Here is a 12,545-nt window from a genome sequence, read left to right as displayed (position 1 = left end):
CATACTTTAAAGCATTAGAAAAATAAATTCCTATCTCTCTTCTTTCATGAAAGATGTTTTTCATCTGTGAATGATTTTTTTTTAATTGCCTGCTGCTGCTGGAAGTGGGATTATATGGCTCCTACTGTGATCCAAAAGTGTTGTTCTTCTGTCCTTATTTTTCAAGAAGGTCTTCAATTTTCAAATTATTATGAAATTCTGTGTTTCTTTAATGGCTGGATATCTATTCAGCATAATACTTTCTAATTATGAAATCAAATCAAGGCAAAATTACTCCATAGGGAATTTGCAAAATGGAAATAATATTCAATATTCTGTTGTTGCTACATTATAGAAGCTATGCCTTCAAACACCCACAAAAACTATCTTTTTCCTGAAAGCTGCATTTTAACTATTGATGAATAAAATAGTGAAGAGGTTTATTGTTTGTTTTTTTTCTGTATAAAAACCATGCACATGACTGCGATGTATACCACAGCTAACTTTTAAAGACATCTCACTATGATATGTTAACTTGCATTTCTCAGGTTTCTACAGATCAGTCATGGCTTTTTTCTCTTATTGATTATAGAATCACTGAACAGTCGAGGTTGGAAGAGGCTTCTGTGAATCATCTGGTCCAAATCCCTGCTCAAACAGAGCTTCTAGTGCAGGTTGCCCAAGACTGTGGTTAGATAGCTCTTGAATATCTTCAGCCAGAAAGGACTCCACAACTTCTCTGCCTAACCTCTTCCAGTGCTCAGGTACAGGAGGGAAAAAAAAAAAAAAAAAAAAAAAAAAAAAAAAAAAAGGTAATTGTTTTCTTACGTTCAGATGGAACTTCCTGTGTTTCAGTTTGTGCCCATTGCCTACCATCCTATCACTAGGCACAACTGCAAAGAGTCTCTCTCTGTCTTCTTGACACTCATATTAATAAGATCCCCCTAAAGTCTTCTCTTCTTCAGGCTGAAATGCGACATGACAGATGTTTCACTTCCTTAATCATCTTTGTGGACATTTTCTGGTTTTGTCCCAGTATATCTGTAACTTTCTCATTTTAGGGAGTTGCTGTATTGGCAAGAGTGCAAGCAGAAGCTTGAAAGAAATGATTTTTCTTCTTTACTTTGCATTTGTCAGATGATGCCTGGATACTGTGTCTACTAATACAGGAAAAACATTGACAAACTGAAGTAGGTTCAAGGGACATCACTGAGCACTGGAGCTCAGTGGGAGCTTGTCCCTGTAAGGACAAGTCACAGGGCTGGGTTGGGTCAGCCTGGAGCAAAGATGTCTTCAGAGCAGCTCAGAGCAAATCCTGGGACCTACAGGGAGGGAATCAGGGAGACAGAGCCAGGCTCCTTATAGAGGTGCCTGCCAACAGAATGAGAGATATAAATGGAAACAGGGGAACTTCTGACTGGATATATGAAGGGGAGATGGGGAATCATTCTGAATATAATTAAGCATTGAATTAGCTTGCTTGCCAGAAAGAGTTGTGAATCATCTGTTCTTGAAGATGCTGAGTACCTTGGTCTGAATCGTTACTGGTGACCCTTCTCTATGCAGGAGGTTGATCTAGGTAACCTCTAATATCCCTTCCAGACCAAAACAGATTGTGACTCTCTGATTAAGTTCATTGTGGAGGATGTAGGAGCAGACTAGATTTTTTCTCAGTGAGAAATATATAGCAGGGTAATACTCCTGTATTCACATTGGCTGATTCATTTACCTAAATGCACACAGAGATTACCATGAAATAAAGTAGTTTAAATTGCAAGGGAACTATGGAGTTCAAGCAGTTTAACTTTCAGCTCAAAGCAGATCCAGTTAGACTAAGAGGTTTTCAGTCATAAAACTGAGCCAGGATAACAGATCTGCAGTCTAAGCTACGAGCACTGTACCATTACCTACAAATGTTAAATAATAAAAATTCTGATTGCAGATGATAACAGTAAGTCATCATAGCCTAGTTTGGGATAGCTATTGTGAGGATTATCGTTCTTGGTCATGATGACTCTGCATGGGATCCCACTGAAATCAACTCATCAACCAAACCTTTTGGCAGGTTAGGAACACAGGGCAGTTTATGAGGGGTTTTACTTGCAGATAAAGAAGTCAAATAAGCAGACTTTGTCTCTGAAACACAAGCGTTCTATTATGGAAACTATCCTTATGCTTATACTTATTCAGAATATATTCTGTTCACATTTTGATTATTGTTTTTGTATGTTTTGCTTCATAAGAAGATCCTGAACTAAAGATAAGAGCTAGTGGGAATCTAGCATTACCAATAGCAGTAAATACTGCCTACATTCCTCTGGGAGGTTTTATAGCTAACAAAAGGATTTATCAAAATGATTTGTATTGGTCTTTGCAATATGTTAAACCTATCCATTAACACAGCCCAAGAGATAGAGAAATATGGGGCCAGAGTAAAAATCAACTTTGAAAAATACCTTTTCAGTCTGCTCAAGAAAGAAGTGGACTTTAGGAGACTGTGGAGAAAGATCCAATACAGAGCTTCTGTGATCACTAGGAGAATGGTCGTCTTACGTGTAAGAAATATTCAAGAGATAGGAGTAAGAAGTTGTTATGTAAGATATACGTGAAAATGTTTGTGCAGAGCAGTATTTCTTCTGCAGAATTCAAGGCACATTTGTACTGCACAATATAACAAATTTACACTTATTCTTGGACGAAAAATAACATCTTCATGGTGCTTAGCATACATTTTGATCTAGCTTAAACATCTTTAATATTGTTCTGAACATTTTAACTTTAGCCTCTGTTATCTGGAATTGATCTACTGATATTAGACTACATTATTTGTCTACCTTCCATCTTCCTCTAACACTTTATATTGTTATCCTGAAATATATGTAAGGAGTTAATTGAGACAACACTGTGCAGCACTGCAGAATCTAATTGTTTGGGCTGCTTTAGAAGCAATATACGAAAAATGCCCTCAAAAGCTGAGATTTTCAATCTGAAATCCAGAAGAATGGAAGTACCACTAAGAAGCAATGAAGACTGACTGAAAAGACATTCTGGAAGTGCTAGTCCCTCTTAAAATTTTAATCCTACTTAACAAATGTATTTTTCAGCCTACGTATGTCTAAAATCCTACTATCTGATTTACCAGCAATCAGGGAAATTGAGGAATTGCGAATGTTATAACAATGTAGGGGTCTTTTCTTTTTTCTTTCTTTCCCTTTTTTTTCTGCAAGCTGTGGGTCTGAGTCTCACTAAATAGCATTTAAATCTTCATCTGCTGTTATGCTACCACTGCTCTGTATGAAGCTTAAAAGAAAGAAAAATCGTCCTTTTGATAATTTACCCCTAAAAATTATGCTTTAGCATAACTTTTTAAAGTGGATGCTTTATGCCATCCATTAGCCAAAAATCAAATATTCCTGCAATTTGTTTCTCCAGCTTCATACCTATTTTGATTCATGGATTTATCCTGTCTAAACACAGGATACTCTTGTCTAAACATGATCCTGCATGCGTACCAACTAGACTTTTCCCCATGATAGTATCCATTTCCTTGCTGGTAGCTTCTCAGTTAAAGATTTAAATGATTTGACCTTGGTAAACTACAAAGTTCTAGTTTATTGGAAATAGTGACACATATTGCACCAATCCCAGCAAGCACATTATCAGTGATTAATGCCAAAGTTATAGACAGGCCCTAGCTAATAATGTTACCAGCTTTTTTCACACTGGTGCTGCCAGCACTGGGGATGAAGCTAACAAAAAGGTAACAGCAAAGGTTGCCTCTTTGATGAGAAGAAAAGAAATAGCTGCAGAGATTTAGAGAATGAGGCTTCAGGAGATGGGAAGCAAACTGTGGAGAAAATGAGGGTGAATAGGAACATAAAAAAGCAGTAGTTCAGTAGCACATAATAACACATCTGTTCACACATAAGGGAGCAAAGAAGCATCCTCATCTCCATTCAGAGCAGTGTACACATTCTCAGTTATGACTGTAACATTCCACAGGTCATGCTCCTCAGCAGCTGTTGAAGGCTTTGACCCAGGCAGACCTTCCAACAGAGGATGAAGATATGCAAGTCTCAGATTGCAGAGGAGTGCCTCAGGTTTCTCCATGAGGCTGGGGATGACGGTCATCTTTACTGCAGAAGATGATTATTGTTAAGAGCTGTGCTGCCGAGTGAAAGAGTCACAGGAGGAAGTCAGCAGACTGTGCAGTATCAGAGAAAATGAGAGACAAACAGGGCATTGTCAGGGACCCAACAGCTTCAAGAATCCCAGCCCCAAACACCAGTGAAGATACATGTGGAGCCTATGCCTTGTGGGAGAGTAAGCGGTAACTTCAAGGATGATGAAGGCTGGAAGCTGGTGACCTCTCAAACCAGGAGGAAGGTTCCTGCCTCCTGAAGGATGGCAGCCACAGAAGAGGTTCACTGGCCTCAAACCTGAGGAGGAGCTGAGCATGGTTTTGAGTGAATCACTGGGCAATAGACCCCAAGCCCCGCAGGATCACCCAGAAGAAGTGGTGAGTAATGTTAGAGGATGACCTTATTGCTGCAGGTCAGAGGCTCTCATCTGTTGATCTGACCGGTCATCTAGAGAGCTTTGCTAATTGGGGCCCCGCTACCTTGATCCTGATTCCAGTAAGATGTTGTATCCATACTACGTGATACTTGATGGGAATGGTCCATGTTGTAAATTTTTGTAACTGTACTACCTGATACTTGGTGAGAATGGTCTAGTGTTGTAACTTTTTAGTGCTTAGAACAATACCACTGTGTTAAGCAGGATACAAATAAGTAACTAACAAGGTCTTGGAAATCTGTGAGAAAGAACAGTGATTGATTACATATAGGAAACCACAGAATCGCCATGGGAAGCAGTCAGCATGAAGGTCAGAAGTTCGAGTAATGAAATAGCAACCCCCAAAGTCAAATGTGGCCCCCGAAATAAGTCTGCATGCGTGCGCATTATCATAGCCCGGTTATGCAGCCAGGGCGGAGTTGAGCTAGACTCCCTGCGCTTGCTAGCCCCAGATGCCGGGACTCCCGCCTACTGCAAGTAATCATAAATGCCGGAGTTTTCCGAAGGAGGGAGAGGCTGCTACACAACAGAGGACCATGTTGCCTCCTCAGGGACGCCTGAAAAGATTGTGCCTGCTGACTCTCTCTCTCTCACCATGCAGACGATCGGGACAAGTGTTGAGGTGGTCCTTCTCGAGATTACCATCAGGTTGGTCTGTTTGTAAGTACCTATTAACAAACTGCTTGCTACTGAAGAGTGTTTGTGTGTGTGTGTGAGTTTGTGCTGGCTTGCCAAACCGGACGTTTGGCCCCTGGGAATCTAACTAGAACATAAATTGGTGACGAGGATGGGATTCCCGGGGTTTGCAGCATAGTGAGATTGGAGAAGCGCACAGCTGCACCGAGGCCGCACCAGCTGCATTGGTGGGACTCGGTCAGTGGGGTGCACAGCTGTACTGAGGCCGCGCCACCTGCATTGATGGGACTCAGTCAGTAGAGCACATAGCCGTACCAAGGCTGTGCCACCTGCATTGGTGGGACTCGGTTGGTGGGGTGCACAGTTGTACTGAGGCTGCGCCACCCGCATTGGTGGGACTCAGTCAATGTGTTTGCTTGTATCTTGCCCGGGTTTGACATTTTGGTGTGTGTATTGTGGACCTAATATTGCTTTGGAGCAAGGCACCTACTGCTTATCTTTGTGACCACAGTCATTGCAAAGCGTATTGTATCGAGCATAGGATTAAATGTGAACCTGCTGGTTCAGGCTGTAGGAACAAAGGGGGGAAAAGAGGCAGCCCCATCCCTTGAGCGTCCTGGGTGGACACAAGGGCCATGGACTGCGGTATGTGGTAAGTGGGAAACATGTATGGGTGCTTCTCCGGAGCCATGGACAGGGACAAGCCCCATGGAAGTGTTAAAGTATTGGAAACATTTTCTAGAACCCCCCCCCCAACACACACACACACACACACACACATACACAACGACAAGGAGCGATTAAAGCATGCAGGGTGAATGGGGGGAGCCTTCCTGTTTGTCCATAAGGTACTGGAGGGACAAGCTCATGAATTAGCTGAGAAGGTAGGACAGCTAGAACAACAGGTGTAAGAGCAGAAAACTGCAGATCTCCTGCAGCAGCAAGCTTTGTTAACTATAACGAATCTGAAAACTGAGTAGGGATTAGACCACGCCTCAGGTCCAGACTGCCGTGTACTACAACATGACCCACTGTCTGGTGCACTATTTGGTGGCCAAAAACTAATTCACAACAGATTCGGGCATTGGTGGACACTGGGGTAGAGGTCACTATTATACACAGCAATCCTGATAAACACAAAGGGACACAGACCCCTGTGTTAGGGGTCTGGGTGAGGAATCAATTATGAGAAAAAATAACTTACTAAGAATGAAAATTGGTGATTGGCTACCTCACGAATACCGCATCATGACTGCTGCGGTAGACAAATATATAACAAGGATGGACATCTTGGGAGGCCTAATGTTAGAAATAGGTGGGTCCCTCTGGGCATTTGGTACCACACGGTGGCTGCACATCCGTACTGTCCAAGGAGGAAAGGTCATGGGAGAAGCACAAATTCCAATTGCTACCACTGTTGTTAATCAGCGACAGCATCGAATTCCAGGGGGTGATGAAGCAATTCAGGCCTCTATTAATGACTTACTACAGGCAGGAGCAGTGTGATACACACATTCCCCGTTCAATAGTCCTATTTGGCCAGTAAAGAAACCGGATGGCAGTTGCAGAATGACAGTGGACTATTGAGGTGTGAATGCGGTCACGCCACTGATATCCGCTGCTGTTCCCAAAGTAGCTGCCTTAATACAGAAGATCAAGCAGCATGCGGGCACATGGTATGCAGTCACAGGTGTAGCCAAAGCTTTTTTTGCCATCCCCATTCCAAGGGAAACTCAGGAGCAGTTTGCCTTTACCTGGGATGGTAATCAGTATACTTTCACCAGATTGCCTCAAGGCTATAAATGTAGTCCTACCTATTGTCACCAAGCCATCCACTGCACACTCGTAAAAATAGATGTACCTGCCCAGGTACAACTGTTGCAATACATTGATGATATACTAATACAGGGGTTTGTTGGGGCCCTGTGTCTGGGCCCTGGCTATCTTGCAGGATTATAAAGAGCTGAAGTAAGCAACAAGCTGCTCAAAGAAGGAATTCTTTTAAAGACAAAAGGCTAAAGAAGAAAAGATAAGCAGATGCCTGTAATTACTCACAGGATACACATCCAGAAAGGGAGTTAACACCACAGATAAGCAAGCGCCTGTGATCACTCACAAGGGGAGTCAACACAACAGCCAATTAGAAACTGAGCAGATGCGCTTGGACAATATTAGACAACCAATAGAAATGCTTTGCGAGGTGCGTTGATACATGAGCTTGTTAGAAAAGATATATAAATTAGGTAGACAAAGGAATAAAGTTGGATTGAACTTGCATCACATTGATGTGTGTGTTCCTTCCCGTGCTTGCCAAGGATGGGCTGCGGCATCTGGTGACCCCGACGTGATCCTCAGAGACCAACTGGGGTAGTAGTGGAGCCGTAAGCGGGCAAGGATCCTGCATAGCCAGCGACAGCAGCTGGGCGCCCGAAGAAAGGCGGATTGTGGCCACGACTGACCGGTGAGTCAGGGAAGCAGGATGGGATTCGCTGCATCAGCGATAGAACAAGCAACACTAGAGAGCCTGTTGAAGTTGGCTCAGAAAATGGACACACAGATAACGAAATCAGACTTAACTGATTTGTTACTGTGGTGCCGAAGAAAGGGGCTTATAGCAGAAGCTCCGCAAGTATACAAGCTGGAAGTATGGGAACGAGTCGGAAAGGAACTGTGGGAGAGCGTGCAAGTGGGATCTAAGGAGGCGCGGTCGTTAGCAAAGATTTACCGACTGGTCCGACTGATGCTGGAACAGTTGCACGGAGAAGCGGCTGTTGCTGCTGCCATTCGCAGCGCCGTACAAAGTACTGACGAGGAGCAGGAGGGCTCGGGAGACTCAGAATGGACAGCTGTGAGTGGCTCGGGACCTCAGTATGAGAGGGTGCCTGACAATTATAACCTCAAGTGTCCCCTGCATGCCTGTCCTGTTTCCGTAGCCGAGAAGGAGGCGTGGGGGGGAGTAGACGATGATTTACCACCCTGGGAAGGGGAGGACTGTCCGGTGTGTACCGCTCCCCCGGCGAATATGGACATTGATCCAGTAAAGGTCCCGCTGCCGGATGATGAGCCAGCGGACCAAGAGCAGCTGAGAGAGATTTGTCAAGAGCTCCGCGGCCAAGCCGACAAGATGACTGCCTTATTGGACCAGATGAAACACCTCGATCAGGGATCGGGACAAAGGGACATAAAGGCAGCGTATAAGGCTGCCCATAACTCAATTGTAGAAGGGGTTGAGAACATTGAGAGACAGATCGACAAATTTGAGTCGGGTTTGGCGGTCGGTTGTGGGTGGGTCGCGGGACAAAAGGGATAAATCCAGACGGGGTGTTGTCATGGTTGCAATTGGTGGTGCATGGCAAGGAGAGGGAACTGTTCGGCCCTGTGGGGAAGGGAGGCAAAGATGAGGTAGTGCCACCTCATGACCCGAATTTTAACCCTGTTACGCGTTACAAGGGCCTTATAGAGAATGCTAAGTTGGAGGGAGAGTTTCTGTTCACTCCTATGGCCATGCCAGTTATATAAAGAGTGGACGGACCAACATGGGAACCAATAGATAAATAACGATAATAATAATAATAATAATTATAATTATATATAAAAATATATTTATAATTATAATGTTATAATTGTGATTATAAATATATTTATAATTTATAATAATAATATATAAATAAATATAAAAATAAATAAAAGGGATAGAGGAAAAGATAGCTGGCACTGTGGCTTATCGGTACCAAGAAAATTTGCCAGGGATAGAACTACGTGGATACCAGCCAAGTGGGTGCGGCCGTGGCTGACAAAGGAGAAAGCCGAAACAACAAATGCATTACAGGGTGCTGAAGCAAACCCAGAAGTGTTGCCTAAAGAAACATGAAGGCACAGTGGGTTTGGTGGTTGGGTTTAACTGGCGTGATTCATGTGTGGTCATTAACGAATATTAATGAGAGAGAAAACATATGGGTAACTGTAGCTAATACAACAGGTCAGAAATCATTTTGCTTGAGCCTGCAGAGACCAGGAGATCCATTTCGAACTTGTTTAGTGGGAGTGCCGGTGTGGCAACCGGGAGAATTTCAAGGATTTATTGGAAATGTAACATGTCTAAACTTTACTACGGTCAACCAGACGCTGAAAATTCCGGGTTTGACTGATGTACAAAGAGATGGTGGGTGGCAGTGTGAGATTATAAAACAACTAAACTACACATTGCGGTAACCCCCAGAAGAATTAGATTTATTAGGATGCGTAAATGCCACAAATGGCACAAGAAACGGAGGATGGGTGCAATTTGAGCCCCTAAGTACAGAGCTTGACATGCCCAGTAAAACATGGGCGTCTGTCGAGTCCGGATTGAAAGCAGACAAAGTAATGGGACAAACATACTCCAAATGCAATCTAACTGATAAGCCAGCGCGGCGATTGCCGCCCGGAATCTTTTTGATCTGTGGAGATAGGGCATGGAACGGAGTACCAGCAGGACCGAAAGGGGGACCATGCTATTTGGGGAAACTAACATTATTTCACCCAAATGTGTCGACAGTGATACAGTGGGCAGATAGTCAAAGGAGCTGTCAGAAGAAAAGAGAATTGCATCAATTAGATTGTAGAGAGGTGGGAGACCCAAAATTTTGGAGTAACCTGAGAACTCTTTTAATGACCATGGTTTTTCCCGGGGCTACAGCAGCGCGTGCAATGACAACATTAAAGCAGTTAGCTTGTTGGACGAAAAATGAACTTAACATGACTTCTGACATTCTAGATCAATTATCTCAAGACGTAGCCAGCGTAAATCATGCAGTATTGCAAAATAGAGCAGCTATAGATTTTTTATTATTAGCGCATGGGCATGGGTGTGAGGAGTTTGAGGGAATGTGTTGTATGAATTTGTCTGATCATTCGGAATCTATCCATAAGAGAATAAAGGACCTAAAAGATGGGATGAGTAAACTGAGGGAGGAGAGCTGGGGCTTGGAAAGTTGGTTAAAATCGCTAGGTTTAAGCTCTTGGCTTGCTTCTCTCATTCATCAATTTATGCTTATGGGATTGATTGTTCTGATGTTACTTGTATGTCTACCTTGCATATTGCAATGTCTGCAGCAGTCCATGCAGAGGATAGCTGACTCTGTTTTTGAAAAAAGAGGGGGAGGTGTTGGGGCCCTGTGTCTGGGCCCTGGCTATCTTGCAGGATTATAAAGAGCTGAAGTAAGCAACAAGCTGCTCAAAGAAGGAATTCTTTTAAAGACAAAAGGCTAAAGAAGAAAAGATAAGCAGATGCCTGTAATTACTCACAGGATACACATCCAGAAAGGGAGTTAACACCACAGATAAGCAAGCGCCTGTGATCACTCACAAGGGGAGTCAACACAACAGCCAATTAGAAACTGAGCAGATGCGCTTGGACAATATTAGACAACCAATAGAAATGCTTTGCGAGGCGCGTTGATACATGAGCTTGTTAGAAAAGATATATAAATTAGGTAGACAAAGGAATAAAGTTGGATTGAACTTGCATCACATTGATGTGTGTGTTCCTTCCCGTGCTTGCCAAGGATGGGCTGCGGCATCGGTTAACATATGAAGAAGTGCAAACAGTCCTGGACACAACTGCTTCATGCTTATGGGAAGCTGGATGGGAAGTCAATCCAAAGAAAATACAAGGCCCAGCACAGAGTGTCAAATATTTAAGACATGAAGCAATCAGCCAAGGGGTACAAGGAGAACCAGGAAAACCCATGAATTTAGTCAATTATCACATTGGCAAATGGAGCAAACCTTATGAAGAATTGTCTAACACACAGCAGCAACAGGTGTGGTTTACTGATGGTAGCTGTACTGGAAAGGGATGCTGGCATGCTGTAGTATTTAACCCTGCAAGTGATACTTGGCTGATCACAGAAGGGCAGGAAGGTAGTAGTCAGTTAGCTTTAACATCTTGACAACCATGACCATGGACTAACAATAGAAAATCAATGGCAGCATGATTCTGCAATGTAGCTTGCCTTATGGAGTCCGTATCAGTCAGCAAGCCCACTGAAGCACTACTGGTGGTGTTACTAAATTTACTTAACCAGCAGCCAAGTTTATTTAATGTAGCTAATGCTCGAGCACTTGCAACTCCTGGTGCCAGAAAAGACAAAACAATTCGCTGTCCAGCATTCCAAAATGTGATATCCGAATTACAATCGGATGTAAACTGATGTATGTCACAGCGCTCCCAGTGTATGCCATTTAATGGTTTCTGATGCAACATTGTAATATCAGTGTTTAATAAGGTTAACTGACCCAACATACAAGGCCCTTTGTTTATGGCCTTTGGGATTCCAGCCCAAGCTCTGTCCCCACAAAGGAAGAAGAAACCTCTGGACAATTGTAAATGGGAATTAAAGGACATTGTCCACTTGGTAGTAGAGATGTTACACCAAGAAGTGGCATTTTGGTAGATGGCCTTGGTACTGTTGACCCACTAGGCTTTGGACTGATTCTTCCCAGTATAGTTAAACATAGTACAGTAAGTAGCAGACAAAGACCCTAGCAACTGCAGTTCTTGCGGTGGTAACGCAGGCGATGTGCCTGCTCGTGATAGCCAGCCATTCCAGGAGCTGTTCCACTGTGTACCACGAGACTGGACGCTGCCGAGTGGGGTGTTACACAGGGCTGTTAATTCTTCTGCTGTTAACAGTGCACCAACCAAGCAGGTAGAGAATGGGTTCTGCGGAGTAGCAGTACTTAAGCACAGGTGATCTTGTCCTGTGACGTTGGGTAGAGTCACCCAGACATTCTGTTGTGGCTGAGGTATAATTCAGGCTTACCTGGGAAAATAAGAGGGGAAAGGGGAAGACAACATACTTCTGTCCCTGACTACTCTCTTTGCCTAAGGTGCTCAGTTGGTACTCGCTTCCACTGTTGCTCACCCTGAATGACAATGGTTACTGCATGTGAATCATCAGCTGCAAGTATTTTGGCCAGAAGCAGCACTGGCTGTAAAGGGGGTTGGTACCAGACGTGAGCTGCTGTAAACCAAGTTGATGGTGGCTGACTTGATGTTACGCTGTGGACATAATACACATTAACCCATGGAGCAGGTGGCACCGAGACTGGGCGCGATGTAGTATTTTTGAGACCTAACAACAGAGGTGATTTCAGGTTTGTTTGTATAGGGTTCAACAGTACGAGACCCTTATTAAGTCATGTTGAAATTAGCTGCAGCACCCGCAGGCGTGTTGGTTGGGCATTGTTCACATACAGATGAACGTCGATGCATAACCATGTTACCTCCCCACTACCAATATTCCAGTCCTGTGTGTTGTGGACAATATATACACCTTGTCCACTAGTGGCTTGGAACTGTGCGCCCT

Source organism: Rhea pennata, chromosome Z, assembly GCF_028389875.1.
Source record: "Rhea pennata isolate bPtePen1 chromosome Z, bPtePen1.pri, whole genome shotgun sequence".
Lineage (NCBI taxonomy): Eukaryota > Metazoa > Chordata > Aves > Rheiformes > Rheidae > Rhea > Rhea pennata.
Note: the sequence above shows the minus strand (reverse complement) of the source record.